Here is a 14,309-nt window from a genome sequence, read left to right as displayed (position 1 = left end):
TGGCCATCTTCTCTTTTATGGAACCAGGTTTACGGTGAAGGTGATCTACCAGCCTCAAGCATGGGACAGAAGATTGATCATGACTGTTAGAACAGCACCAATCTTGAAACCATTTCCACTTGCAGGCATATAGTGACCTAGTGGAATGCGCCCTAGCATTCTGCAGCGGACCCACGACCACATTTTAAACTCTAAGGCTCCTTTCAGGGGCCAGACCCATAGCTGGAGCCTGCCTGGTGGTTCCGGGTGCCAAAGTGTGGCTCTTGTGTCACTGAGAAGATCCCGGCAAAGCAGGATTTCCCAGGGCGGGCTGTTCAATAGTTGGCACAGGGATGAAAACCAGATTCTCCTGGGCCACCTGGGGGCCGCGAGGAGAACCGAGACCTTCTCTGACCGGACCTTCTCGAGAAAGGCAGGTGGCAATGGCAGAGGCGGGAATGCGTAAAGGAGTACTCTGGGCCATACGTGGGCTAGGGCATCGACGCTGATTGGACAGCCGCAGCAGTGGAGGGAGTACCATAGGGGGCAGTGTGTCATCTCCGCCGAGGTGAAGAGATCGACCTGCGCCTTCCCGAAACGTTCCCAAATGTGCTCCATCACCTGAGGATGGAGCCGCCACTCTGAGGGGTGCAGGCCCTCCCTTGAGAGGAGGTCCGCCATTCGATTCTCGTCGCCTGGAACATGTGTCGCCCAAACGGACAGCAAGTGCTGTTGGGCCCAAATCAGCAGCCTGAAGGCTAGGCAGTGCACTCCAGGGACCGAAGGCCACCCTGGTGGTTGACATATGCCACCACTGATGTATTGTCTGTGTGGGTCAGCACATGTCTGTTCAGCACCATGGGTAGGAAGTACTGGAGGGCAAGGAACACCACTTGCAGCTCCAACATGCTGATATGCAGGGACGTCCTGTGTTCCGGCCAGGGTCCGCTGACTCCTCTGCCTTCGCAGACCGCGCCCCAACCCGAGTTGGAGGCATCCTTCGTCATTACCTTGCGAGACACACTGTCAACCGACGGTGCCTGTTGCATTTGGGATGCAACCTGAACGCATTGAGCCACACCTGCTGTGGGCACATGCACAGTAAACCCATCCCGATGCTGATAGTCCTACAGCACAAAACAAAGGGCACCCTCGATCCATGTCGAAACAGGGAGAGTTGGTGCTGGAGAGTTGCTACTCTGTTGTCCAAAAACTAAGCTTACTATTAATCGGCTCTAGCATCGTTAAGTGGTGATCCAGTCTCAACCAGATGCTTCATCATAAATAGTTGTATGGGCCACCGCTCCTTCCTACGACTGGGAACATCATCGAGTCATACAGGCAATCCAACACCCTGATCACTTGCTGCCGCAAGGGAGCGATGGTGGCATCCTTGCACTTGAAATGTGCGGGGGTAAGGAGCCAACAGCCTGGCGAGCCACCATAGGGCTCAGCCGTGTATTGAAGCACTTAGACCCCAAGGGTGCAGACGCACCGAGGGCACTGAGTGAGGTAGAATACACTACGGGTGCACCGAGCATCAGGGACATGAGTGTTATTAACATGCTGTGGCGCAAAGCACCGAGGCATGGATGTGAAGTCAACACAACCCGGGGTAGTGCATAGCAGACACCGGGGTGGATACATAGCTCGAGTGACTAATCAAGAGAGCAGTACAGGGGAGAGCATGGCGCTGCACCATGGTGCAGGGAGGCAATAACCTGCTCTTGGGCCGCGTGCAATCACACCACGTGGCAGCGCATAGCACATGCCAGAGTGGAGCACAGGCTCGAGGAGCTGTGGTGTGTTATGGAGGAAAAAAGTGACACATTCCCCATGCCAGGTGGGTGACCAAGCACGCCAATAGGTGGGCTAAAATAAATCTGCTGATTCAACTCAACAGCGGGACCCTGCAGACCTGGGTCCCGGTAGAGGAATCACGCTGCTACTACTTTTACTTTTCAAACTGCAAGGCAGTAAAGAAAAACACATATCCGCAACAACAATTGTGAGTGCAAAATACTAGTCACCACAGCAGCGCGTGCAACTGTTTTGTTTTGTAGACAGCGGGCCATGTAGGTGGGCTGATAAAGCTGACGGATTCAACTCAATAGCAGGAACACAGCAGAGCTGGGTCCCGGTAGAAGAGTCACGCCGCTACTTTCTCTTTAAACTGCAAAGCAGTAAGGAAAAACACATATACACAAAAGCAATTGTCAGTGTAAAATCAGTCAACATGGCGGGCTGATACAAGCTGGCCGATTCAACTCAACAGCGGGACACAGCAGAGCTGGGTTCCCATGGAGGAATCCCACTTATTATTACTTATTTCTAACTGTACGGCAGTAAGAAACGAATACACATACATACAGGCAGGCTAACCAAGCCGGGGTATGCAACACAACAACGGGTGCAGTAAAGCTGGATCCTGGTAGAAACCATATGACATTTTCTCTTTAAACTGCAAGGCAGTAAAGAAAACATATATATACACACCTAATTAAAAATGACATGCTGAGCAGGTGGCTGAGGCAGTCCAGCGGAGTCAACTCTACAGCGGAGCATGGCAGATCAGAAGTTACGGATCTGACTTGCCGACTTCCCTTACCTACATTGTTCCAACACCCCAGAGGCTGTTCACCTTGGAGACCTACTGCGGATATGGGTACAGCCCGGCACAGGATTTACACCCTCTCCCCCGGATTTTCAAGGACTGAACTGAGGACCGAACCCGAGCAGCCCGAGCCCAGCGGGAGGAAAGTTCTGGAGGCTGCCGAGCCTGCGGGCAATGACTGTCTCGACTCCCATGGGAGGGGCTCTGAGCGGATTGGGAACACGTTGACCCGCCACTCCCGAAACGGCCGCCACCTTGCCCAGGCTGCGGGACGGCGTCGGCAAGCAAGAATGACAACAAGAGGCGGTCCAGCGCAGCGGGTGAGGCGTTTTACTGGGCGGTGCCTTTCCCCGGAACTACCTCGCCTCTGACGCGCAAGAAGGCGAAAGCCTGTTGTCCTCGTGGGTGGGGCTGATGCAAAGAAGGGCAAACAGAAACAACGCGTGGCCGCGGTCCCGCTGCTGCCCAGGTCGGTGACGCGAGCTGGGCACGGAGCGATCCGAAGCCCCCTTCCGCCCACGCCACGATTCAGCATCCCAGGGCTGAGGGAGGGAGGCGCAGTGCGTAAACAGTGCTGGTGCACAGATGGGGAGAGACTGGCTCTTGCCCCTGTCCTCTGTTAATGATCCTTCCGCAGGTTCACCTACGGAAACCTTGTTATGACTTTTACTTCCTTTAGATAGTCAAGTTCGATCGTCTTCTCGGTGCTCCGCCGGGGAGGCGCGAGAGCGACCACCCCCAGCGGGACTGATCCAAGGACCTCACTAAACCATCTGATCGGTAGTAGTGACGGGCGGTGTGTACAAAGGGCAGAGACTTAATCAACGCGAGCTGGTGACCCGCTTACTGGGAATTCCTTGTTCATGGGAAAGAATTTCAATCCCCGATCCCTAGGATGTGTGGGGTTCAACGGGTTACCTGCGCTTGTCGGCGAAGGGTAGGCACACGCTGTGGGCATCACAGACCTGTTATGGCTCCATCTCGTGCAGCTGATTTCCGCCGGTCCCTCTAAGAAGTTGGCACCGACTGCCGGGCTGCATAACTAGTTAGCAGGCCGGAGTCTCGCTTGTTATCGGAATTAACCAGACAAATCGCTCCACCAACTAAGAACGGCTAACGGCCTTTAAGTTTCAGCTTTGCAACAATACTCCCCCCGGAACCCAGACACTTTGGTTTCCCGGAGGCTGCCCGGCGGGTCATTGGGAATAACGCCGCTGGATCGCCAGTCGGCATCGTTTAGGGTCCAAGAATTTCACCTCTAGCGGCGCAGTACGGATGCCCCCGGCCGTCCCTCTCAATCATGGCCCCGGATCGGGAAAACCCACAAAACAGAACCCAGGGTCCTATTCCATTATTCCTAGCTGAAGCTTTCGGGTGAGCTGGCCTGCTTTGAGCACTCAGATTTTTTCAAAGTAAACGCTTCGGGCCCCGCGGGACACTCAGGCAAGAGCATCGAGGGGACGTCGAGAGGCAAGGGGGCTGAGGCTGCCGGTGCATTGCCTCGCGGTGGACCGGCTGCTCCGATCCTGAGATCCAACTACGAACTTTTTAACTGCAGCAACTTTAAGATACGCTATTGGAGCTGGAATTATCGTGGCTGCTGGCACCAGACTTGCCTTCCAATGGATCCTCGCTAAAGGATTTAAAGTGTGCTCATTCCAATTACAGGGCAGAGCAAAGATTGATTCCAGTTGGATATGGTGGTGAAATCAGCAAGAGCTGGGCCAAGAACAAACCAGCAAGATCTGGGACAAGATCCGACCAGCAAGAACTGGGACAAGATCAGACCAGCAAGATCTGGGACAAGATCCAACCAGCAAGAACTGGGACAAGATCGGACCACCAAGAACTGGGACAAGATCCGACCAGCAAGAACTGGGACAAGATCAGACCAGCAAGAACTGAGACAAGATCAGACCAGCAAGAACTGGGACAAGCTCAGACCAGCAAGAACTGAGACAAGATCAGACCAGCAAGAACTGGGACAAGATCAGACCAGCAAGATCTGGGACAAGATCAGACCAGCAAGAACTGGGACAAGATCAGACCAGCAAGATCTGGGACAAGATCAGACCAGCAAGAACTGGGACAAGATCAGACCAGCAAGATCTGGGACAAGATCAGACCAGCAAGAACTGGGACAAGATCAGACCAGCAAGAACTGGGACAAGATCAGACCAGCAAGAACTGAGACAAGATCAGACCAGCAAGAACCGGGCCAAGATCAGACCAGCAAGATCTGGGACAAGATCCAACCAGCAAGAACTGGGACAAGATCGGACCACCAAGAACTGGGACAAGATCCGACCAGCAAGAACTGGGACAAGATCAGACCAGCAAGAACTGAGACAAGATCAGACCAGCAAGAACTGGGACAAGATCAGACCAGCAAGAACTGAGACAAGATCAGACCAGCAAGAACTGAGACAAGATCAGACCAGCAAGATCTGGGACAAGATCAGACCAGCAAGAACTGGGACAAGATCAGACCAGCAAGATCTGGGACAAGATCAGACCAGCAAGATCTGGGACAAGATCAGACCAGCAAGAACTGGGACAAGATCAGACCAGCAAGAACTGGGACAAGATCAGACCAGCAAGAACTGGGACAAGATCAGACACCGCCAAGGGAACGGGACGACAGGCAGGAAGATGTCCGAAGTCGCCAAAAGCAAGAACTGGGACAAGATCAGACCAGCAAGATCTGGGACAAGATCAGACCAGCAAGAACAGGGACAAGATCCAACCAGCAAGATCTGGGACAAGATCCAACCAGCAAGAACTGGGACAAGATCCGACCAGCAAGAACTGGGACAAGATCAGACCAGCAAGAACTGGGACAAGATCCGACCAGCAAGAACTGGGACAAGATCAGACCAGCAAGAACTGGGACAAGATCAGACCAGCAAGATCTGGGACAAGATCAGACCAGCAAGATCTGGGACAAGATCAGACCAACAGTAAACCAGCTAAGTTGTTCCAGAACACACCCCTAGCTGGTCACCAACAAGATCAGCTTAAGCTGGTCAGAGCTGGAATTTCCAGCAGTTACCTCAAGCTGGGTGTGATGTTGAAAGTCAAGCAATTGTCAAAAGTGCTATTTAGTAAAAACATAAGGACATAAGAAAGTTTACAAACAAAAGAAAATCATTCAGCCCATCTTGCTCGTTTGGTTGTTTGTAGCTTATTGATCCTACAATCTCATCAAAAAGCTTCTTGAAGGATCCCAGGGTGTCAGCTTCAACAACATTATTGGGGAGGTGGTTCCAGACACCCACAATTCTCTGTGTAAAAAAAGTGCCTCTTATTTTCTGTTCTGAATGTCCGTTTATCTAATCTCCAGTGGCAGACTGGCCTACTGGAACAGCTGCCCTCAACCACACCGGCAGGGGCCCTGAGCAACAATGAAGGGCCAGCAAAATGTTCATGTTAAATTATACCTCAGATCAAAGAACTTGAAGCCAGTAGATCAGCACAGTAATACAGACCCAGACATGCACCAACTGAGCACAGTGTGTTAGGGGAGTAGGGTGACCAGATAGCGAGAGTAAAAAAATCGGGACATGTTGGTGCAAGGAGGAAAGAAACCTTGTTTAAATGAACTACTGCACAACACAAGTACATAGTTTCCATTCACAATCTCATTGTTATTATTATTATTATTATTATTATTATTATTATTATTATTATATTATTATTATTATTATATTATTAGTATTATTATTATTATTATTATTACTAGTGCTAGTAGTGACAAATAATGTAATAATAAAGAAATTCAAAGAACAAAACAGTACTAATATTAATAATTTAGCTAATGCAGCTATATACTGTTCATTTTGGATTGTCCTTTTACCATAGTGAACAAAAGGCTTTGGACCCAAACAGGGTTGTTATAGCGAGGGTGTACTGTATTTAGTATTTTACTTATATGCTTAAAACACGATACTTGCACATTTTAATATATAATGCGTGCACATTTGTTATTTCATTTTTGTTATTTTTCACCTCCCATAGTGTTCAACATTTAACAGAGGGTATAAAGTAGTTTGGATGAGAATCCAATATCATCCATTACAAAAAAGTTACATACTGGAAATATAATTAACCAAAAATTGTCTGGTTTTAGCATACTATTGGTACCATTATACTATCCTATTTTGGCACAAGTATTCTTGCAGTATACAATTTTGTATATTCTTTTTTGTAAATAATGCAATGTAGTTCTCAAATATTGGACATTTCTTAGATTGTATCTTCCTTCTCTTTTGCATAGCTGCATTGTCTCTTGCTGGATATGCACCTCCAGATTCTGACAAATATTTTTAGAAAACCAGGAGCAACTTCTGCTTTGGATCAAAAAGCTACAATACTCTGCGGCTGCCCGCCACTGTGGATAACTTTAAAAAAACTAGTAGAAACTAACTAAAACACAAGTCTGTGAAAAACAAATGGAAGTCTGGAAAAAGTATGGAATATTGATGGTGAAAAAGTGTATGAACCCTGAGATACTGGACCTATATTGAGTACAGTGTACCCTGTACAAATCACAATCCAGAGGTCAAGTATGGGAAACCTGACATTTTTTTGGACAACCAGTCTCTACAATGGAGTGCCTGAAGGGCAAGTACCATTACCAAAATTGTCAGCAGTAGTAATAACAGAGTCAGCAGATAACACCAGTGTCAGCAGCAGTAATACCAGTGCCAGTAGCAGTAACACCAGTATCAGCAGCATTAAACCCAGTGTCAGCAGCAGTAACATCACTATTAGCAACAATAACACCAGTGTCAGGAGCAGTATACCATGGTCAGCAGCAATAACACCAGTGTTAGGAGCAACAACACCAGTGCCAGCAGCAGTAACACCAGTGTCAGCAGTAGTAAACCCAGTGTCAGCAACACTAACACCAGTTTCAGCAGCAATAACACCAGTGCCAGCAGCAGTATAGCAGTGTGAGCAGCAGTAACACCAGTGTCAGAAGCAGTAACACCAGTGTCAGCAGCAGTAAACCCAGTGTCAGCAGGAGTAATACCAGTGTCAGCAGCAGTAATACCAGGGTCAGCAGCAGTAAAATCAATGTCAGCAGCAGTAACACCAGTGTCAGCAGCAGTAACACCAGTGTCAGCAGCAGTAACACCAGTGTCAGCAGCAGTAACACCAGTGTCAGCAGCAGTAACACCAGTGTCAGCAGCAGTAACACCAGTGTCAGCAGCAGTAATACCAGTGTCAGCAGCAGTAACACCAGTGTCAGCAGCAGTAACACCAGTGTCAGCAGCAGTAACACCAGTGTCAGCAGCAGTAACACCAGTGTCAGCAGCAGTAACACCAGTGTCAGCAGCAGTAACACCAGTGTCAGCAGCAGTAACACCAGTGTCAGCAGCAGTAACACCAGTGTCAGCAGCAGTAACACCAGTGTCAGCAGCAGTAACACCAGTGTCAGCAGCAGTAACACCAGTGTCAGCAGCAGTAACACCAGTGTCAGCAGCAGTAACACCAGTGTCAGCAGCAGTAACACCAGTGTCAGCAGCAGTAACACCAGTGTCAGCAGCAGTAACACCAGTGTCAGCAGCAGTAACACCAGTGTCAGCAGCAGTAACACCAGTGTCAGCAGCAGTAACACCAGTGTCAGCAGCAGTAACACCAGTGTCAGCAGCAGTAACACCAGTGTCAGCAGCAGTAACACCAGTGTCAGCAGCAGTAACACCAGTGTCAGCAGCAGTAACACCAGTGTCAGCAGCAGTAACACCAGTGTCAGCAGCAGTAACACCAGTGTCAGCAGCAGTAACACCAGTGTCAGCAGCAGTAACACCAGTGTCAGCAGCAGTAACACCAGTGTCAGCAGCAGTAACACCAGTGTCAGCAGCAGTAACACCAGTGTCAGCAGCAGTAACACCAGTGTCAGCAGCAGTAACACCAGTGTCAGCAGCAGTAACACCAGTGTCAGGAACAATAACACCAGTGTCAGCAGCAGCAAACTCAGTGTCAGCAGCAGTAAACCCAGTGTCAGCAGCATTAACACCGGTGTCAGCAGCAGTAACACCAGTGTCAGCAGCAGTAACACCAGTGTCAGCAGCAGTAACACCAGTGTCAGCAGCAGTAACACCAGTGTCAGCAGCAGTAACACCAGTGTCAGCAGCAGTAACACCAGTGTCAGCAGCAGTAACACCAGTGTCAGCAGCAGTAACACCAGTGTCAGCAGCAGTAACACCAGTGTCAGCAGCAGTAACACCAGTGTCAGCAGCAGTAACACCAGTGTCAGCAGCAGTAACACCAGTGTCAGCAGCAGTAACACCAGTGTCAGCAGCAGTAACACCAGTGTCAGCAGCAGTAACACCAGTGTCAGCAGCAGTAACACCAGTGTCAGCAGCAGTAACACCAGTGTCAGCAGCAGTAACACCAGTGTCAGCAGCAGTAACACCAGTGTCAGCAGCAGTAACACCAGTGTCAGCAGCAGTAACACCAGTGTCAGCAGCAGTAACACCAGTGTCAGCAGCAGTAACACCAGTGTCAGCAGCAGTAACACCAGTGTCAGCAGCAGTAACACCAGTGTCAGCAGCAGTAACACCAGTGTCAGCAGCAGTAACACCAGTGTCAGCAGCAGTAACACCAGTGTCAGCAGCAGTAACACCAGTGTCAGCAGCAGTAACACCAGTAAACACCAGTGTCAGCAGCAGTAACACCAGTGTCAGCAGCAGTAACACCAGTGTCAGCAGCAGTAACACCAGTGTCAGCAGCAGTAACACCAGTGTCAGCAGCAGTAACACCAGTGTCAGCAACAGTAACACCAGTGTCAGCAACAGTAACACCAGTGTCAGCAGCAGTAACACCAGTGTCAGCAGCAGTAACACCAGTGTCAGCAGCAGTAACACCAGTGTCAGCAGCAGTAACACCAGTGTCAGCAGCAGTAACACCAGTGTCAGCAGCAGTAACACCAGTGTCAGCAGCAGTAACACCAGTGTCAGCAGCAGTAACACCAGTGTCAGCAGCAGTAACACCAGTGTCAGCAGCAGTAACACCAGTGTCAGCAGCAGTAACACCAGTGTCAGCAGCAGTAACACCAGTGTCAGCAGCAGTAACACCAGTGTCAGCAGCAATAACACCAGTGTCAGCAGCAGTAACACCAATGTCAGCAAAAGTAACACCAGTGTCGGCAGCAGTAACACCAGTGTCAGCAGCAGTAACACAGTGTCAGCAGCAGTAACACCAGTGTCAGCAGCAGTAACACCAGTGTCAGCAGCAGTAACACCAGTGTCAGCAGCAGTAACACCAGTGTCAGCAGCAGTAACACCAGTGTCAGCAGCAGTAACACCAGTGTCAGCAGCAGTAACACCAGTGTCAGCAGCAGCAGTAACACCAGTGTCAGCAGCAGTAACACCAGTGTCAGCAGCAGTAACACCAGTGTCAGCAGCAGTAACACCAGTGTCAGCAGCAGTAACACCAGTGTCAGCAGCAGTAACACCAGTGTCAGCAGCAGTAACACCAGTGTCAGCAGCAGTAACACCAGTGTCAGCAGCAGTAACACCAGTGTCAGCAGCAGTAACACCAGTGTCAGCAGCAGTAACACCAGTGTCAGCAGCAGTAACACCAGTGTCAGCAGCAGTAACACCAGTGTCAGCAGCAGTAACACCAGTGTCAGCAGCAGTAACACCAGTGTCAGCAGCAGTAACACCAGTGTCAGCAGCAGTAACACCAGTGTCAGCAGCAGTAACACCAGTGTCAGCAGCAGTAACACCAGTGTCAGCAGCAGTAACACCAGTGTCAGCAGCAGTAACACCAGTGTCAGCAGCAGTAACACCAGTGTCAGCAGCAGTAACACCAGTGTCAGCAGCAGTAACACCAGTGTCAGCAGCAGTAACACCAGTGTCAGCAGCAATAACACCAGTGTCAGCAGCAGTAACACCAGTGTCAGCAGCAGTAACACCAGTGTCAGCAGCAGTAACACCAGTGTCAGCAGCAGTAACACCAGTGTCAGCAGCAGTAACACCAGTGTCAGCAGCAGTAACACCAGTGTCAGCAGCAGTAACACCAGTGTCAGCAGCAGTAACACCAGTGTCAGCAGCAGTAACACCAGTGTCAGCAGCAGTAACACCAGTGTCAGCAGCAGTAACACCAGTGTCAGCAGCAGTAACACCAGTGTCAGCAGCAGTAACACCAGTGTCAGCAGCAGTAACACCAGTGTCAGCAGCAGTAACACCAGTGTCAGCAGCAGTAACACCAGTGTCAGCAGCAGTAACACCAGTGTCAGCAGCAGTAACACCAGTGTCAGCAGCAGTAACACCAGTGTCAGCAGCAGTAACACCAGTGTCAGCAGCAGTAACACCAGTGTCAGCAGCAGTAACACCAGTGTCAGCAGCAGTAACACCAGTGTCAGCAGCAGTAACACCAGTGTCAGCAGCAGTAACACCAGTGTCAGCAGCAGTAACACCAGTGTCAGCAGCAGTAACACCAGTGTCAGCAGCAGTAACACCAGTGTCAGCAGCAGTAACACCAGTGTCAGCAGCAGTAACACCAGTGTCAGCAGCAGTAACACCAGTGTCAGCAGCAGTAACACCAGTGTCAGCAGCAGTAACACCAGTGTCAGCAGCAGTAACACCAGTGTCAGCAGCAGTAACACCAGTGTCAGCAGCAGTAACACCAGTGTCAGCAGCAGTAACACCAGTGTCAGCAGCAGTAACACCAGTGTCAGCAGCAGTAACACCAGTGTCAGCAGCAGTAACACCAGTGTCAGCAGCAGTAACACCAGTGTCAGCAGCAGTAACACCAGTGTCAGCAGCAGTAACACCAGTGTCAGCAGCAGTAACACCAGTGTCAGCAGCAGTAACACCAGTGTCAGCAGCAGTAACACCAGTGTCAGCAGCAGTAACACCAGTGTCAGCAGCAGTAACACCAGTGTCAGCAGCAGTAACACCAGTGTCAGCAGCAGTAACACCAGTGTCAGCAGCAGTAACACCAGTGTCAGCAACAGTAACACCAGTGTCAGCAGCAGTAACACCAGTGTCAGCAGCAGTAACACCAGTGTCAGCAGCAGTAACACCAGTGTCAGCAGCAGTAACACCAGTGTCAGCAGCAGTAACACCAGTGTCAGCAGCAGTAACACCAGTGTCAGCAGCAGTAACACCAGTGTCAGCAGCAGTAACACCAGTGTCAGCAGCAGTAACACCAGTGTCAGCAGCAGTAACACCAGTGTCAGCAGCAGTAACACCAGTGTCAGCAGCAGTAACACCAGTGTCAGCAACAATAACACCAGTGTCAGCAGCAGTAACACCAGTGTCAGCAGCAGTAACACCAGTGTCAGCAGCAGTAACACCAGTGTCAGCAGCAGTAACACCAGTGTCAGCAGCAGTAACACCAGTGTCAGCAGCAGTAACACCAGTGTCAGCAGCAGTAACACCAGTGTCAGCAGCAGTAACACCAGTGTCAGCAGCAGTAACACCAGTGTCAGCAGCAGTAACACCAGTGTCAGCAGCAGTAACACCAGTGTCAGCAGCAGTAACACCAGTGTCAGCAGCAGTAACACCAGTGTCAGCAGCAGTAACACCAGTGTCAGCAGCAGTAACACCAGTGTCAGCAGCAGTAACACCAGTGTCAGCAGCAGTAACACCAGTGTCAGCAGCAGTAACACCAGTGTCAGCAGCAGTAACACCAGTGTCAGCAGCAGTAACACCAGTGTCAGCAGCAGTAACACCAGTGTCAGCAGCAGTAACACCAGTGTCAGCAGCAGTAACACCAGTGTCAGCAGCAGTAACACCAGTGTCAGCAGCAGTAACACCAGTGTCAGCAGCAGTAACACCAGTGTCAGCAGCAGTAACACCAGTGTCAGCAGCAGTAACACCAGTGTCAGCAGCAGTAACACCAGTGTCAGCAGCAGTAACACCAGTGTCAGCAGCAGTAACACCAGTGTCAGCAGCAGTAACACCAGTGTCAGCAGCAGTAACACCAGTGTCAGCAGCAGTAACACCAGTGTCAGCAGCAGTAACACCAGTGTCAGCAGCAGTAACACCAGTGTCAGCAGCAGTAACACCAGTGTCAGCAGCAGTAACACCAGTGTCAGCAGCAGTAACACCAGTGTCAGCAGCAGTAACACCAGTGTCAGCAGCAGTAACACCAGTGTCAGCAGCAGTAACACCAGTGTCAGCAGCAGTAACACCAGTGTCAGCAGCAGTAACACCAGTGTCAGCAGCAGTAACACCAGTGTCAGCAGCAGTAACACCAGTGTCAGCAGCAGTAACACCAGTGTCAGCAGCAGTAACACCAGTGTCAGCAGCAGTAACACCAGTGTCAGCAGCAGTAACACCAGTGTCAGCAGCAGTAACACCAGTGTCAGCAGCAGTAACACCAGTGTCAGCAGCAGTAACACCAGTGTCAGCAGCAGTAACACCAGTGTCAGCAGCAGTAACACCAGTGTCAGCAGCAGTAACACCAGTGTCAGCAGCAGTAACACCAGTGTCAGCAGCAGTAACACCAGTGTCAGTAACACCAGTGTCAGCAGCAGTAACACCAGTGTCAGCAGCAGTAACACCAGTGTCAGCAGCAGTAACACCAGTGTCAGCAGCAGTAACACCAGTGTCAGCAGCAGTAACACCAGTGTCAGCAGCAGTAACACCAGTGTCAGCAGCAGTAACACCAGTGTCAGCAGCAGTAACACCAGTGTCAGCAGCAGTAATATCAGTGTCAGCAGCAGTAACACCAGTGTCAGCAGCAGTAACACCAGTGTCAGCAGCAGTAACACCAGTGTCAGCAGCAGTAACACCAGTGTCAGCAGCAGTAACACCAGTGTCAGCAGCAGTAACACCAGTGTCAGCAGCAGTAACACCAGTGTCAGCAGCAGTAACACCAGTGTCAGCAGCAGTAACACCAGTGTCAGCAGCAGTAACACCAGTGTCAGCAGCAGTAACACCAGTGTCAGCAGCAGTAACACCAGTGTCAGCAGCAGTAACACCAGTGTCAGCAGCAGTAACACCAGTGTCAGCAGCAGTAACACCAGTGTCAGCAGCAGTAACACCAGTGTCAGCAGCAGTAACACCAGTGTCAGCAGCAGTAACACCAGTGTCAGCAGCAGTAACACCAGTGTCAGCAGCAGTAACACCAGTGTCAGCAGCAGTAACACCAGTGTCAGCAGCAGTAACACCAGTGTCAGCAGCAGTAACACCAGTGTCAGCAGCAGTAACACCAGTGTCAGCAGCAGTAACACCAGTGTCAGCAGCAGTAACACCAGTGTCAGCAGCAGTAACACCAGTGTCAGCAGCAGTAACACCAGTGTCAGCAGCAGTAACACCAGTGTCAGCAGCAGTAACACCAGTGTCAGCAGCAGTAACACCAGTGTCAGCAGCAGTAACACCAGTGTCAGCAGCAGTAACACCAGTGTCAGCAGCAGTAACACCAGTGTCAGCAGCAGTAACACCAGTGTCAGCAGCAGTAACACCAGTGTCAGCAGCAGTAACACCAGTGTCAGCAGCAGTAACACCAGTGTCAGCAGCAGTAACACCAGTGTCAGCAGCAGTAACACCAGTGTCAGCAGCAGTAACACCAGTGTCAGCAGCAGTAACACCAGTGTCAGCAGCAGTAACACCAGTGTCAGCAGCAGTAACACCAGTGTCAGCAGCAGTAACACCAGTGTCAGCAGCAGTAACACCAGTGTCAGCAGCAGTAACACCAGTGTCAGCAGCAGTAACACCAGTGTCAGCAGCAGTAACACCAGTGTCAGCAGCAGTAA

Source organism: Polyodon spathula, chromosome 9, assembly GCF_017654505.1.
Source record: "Polyodon spathula isolate WHYD16114869_AA chromosome 9, ASM1765450v1, whole genome shotgun sequence".
Taxonomy (NCBI): domain Eukaryota; kingdom Metazoa; phylum Chordata; class Actinopteri; order Acipenseriformes; family Polyodontidae; genus Polyodon; species Polyodon spathula.
The sequence above is the reverse complement of the archived record's forward strand: the minus strand, read 5'-3'. Positions refer to the sequence as shown.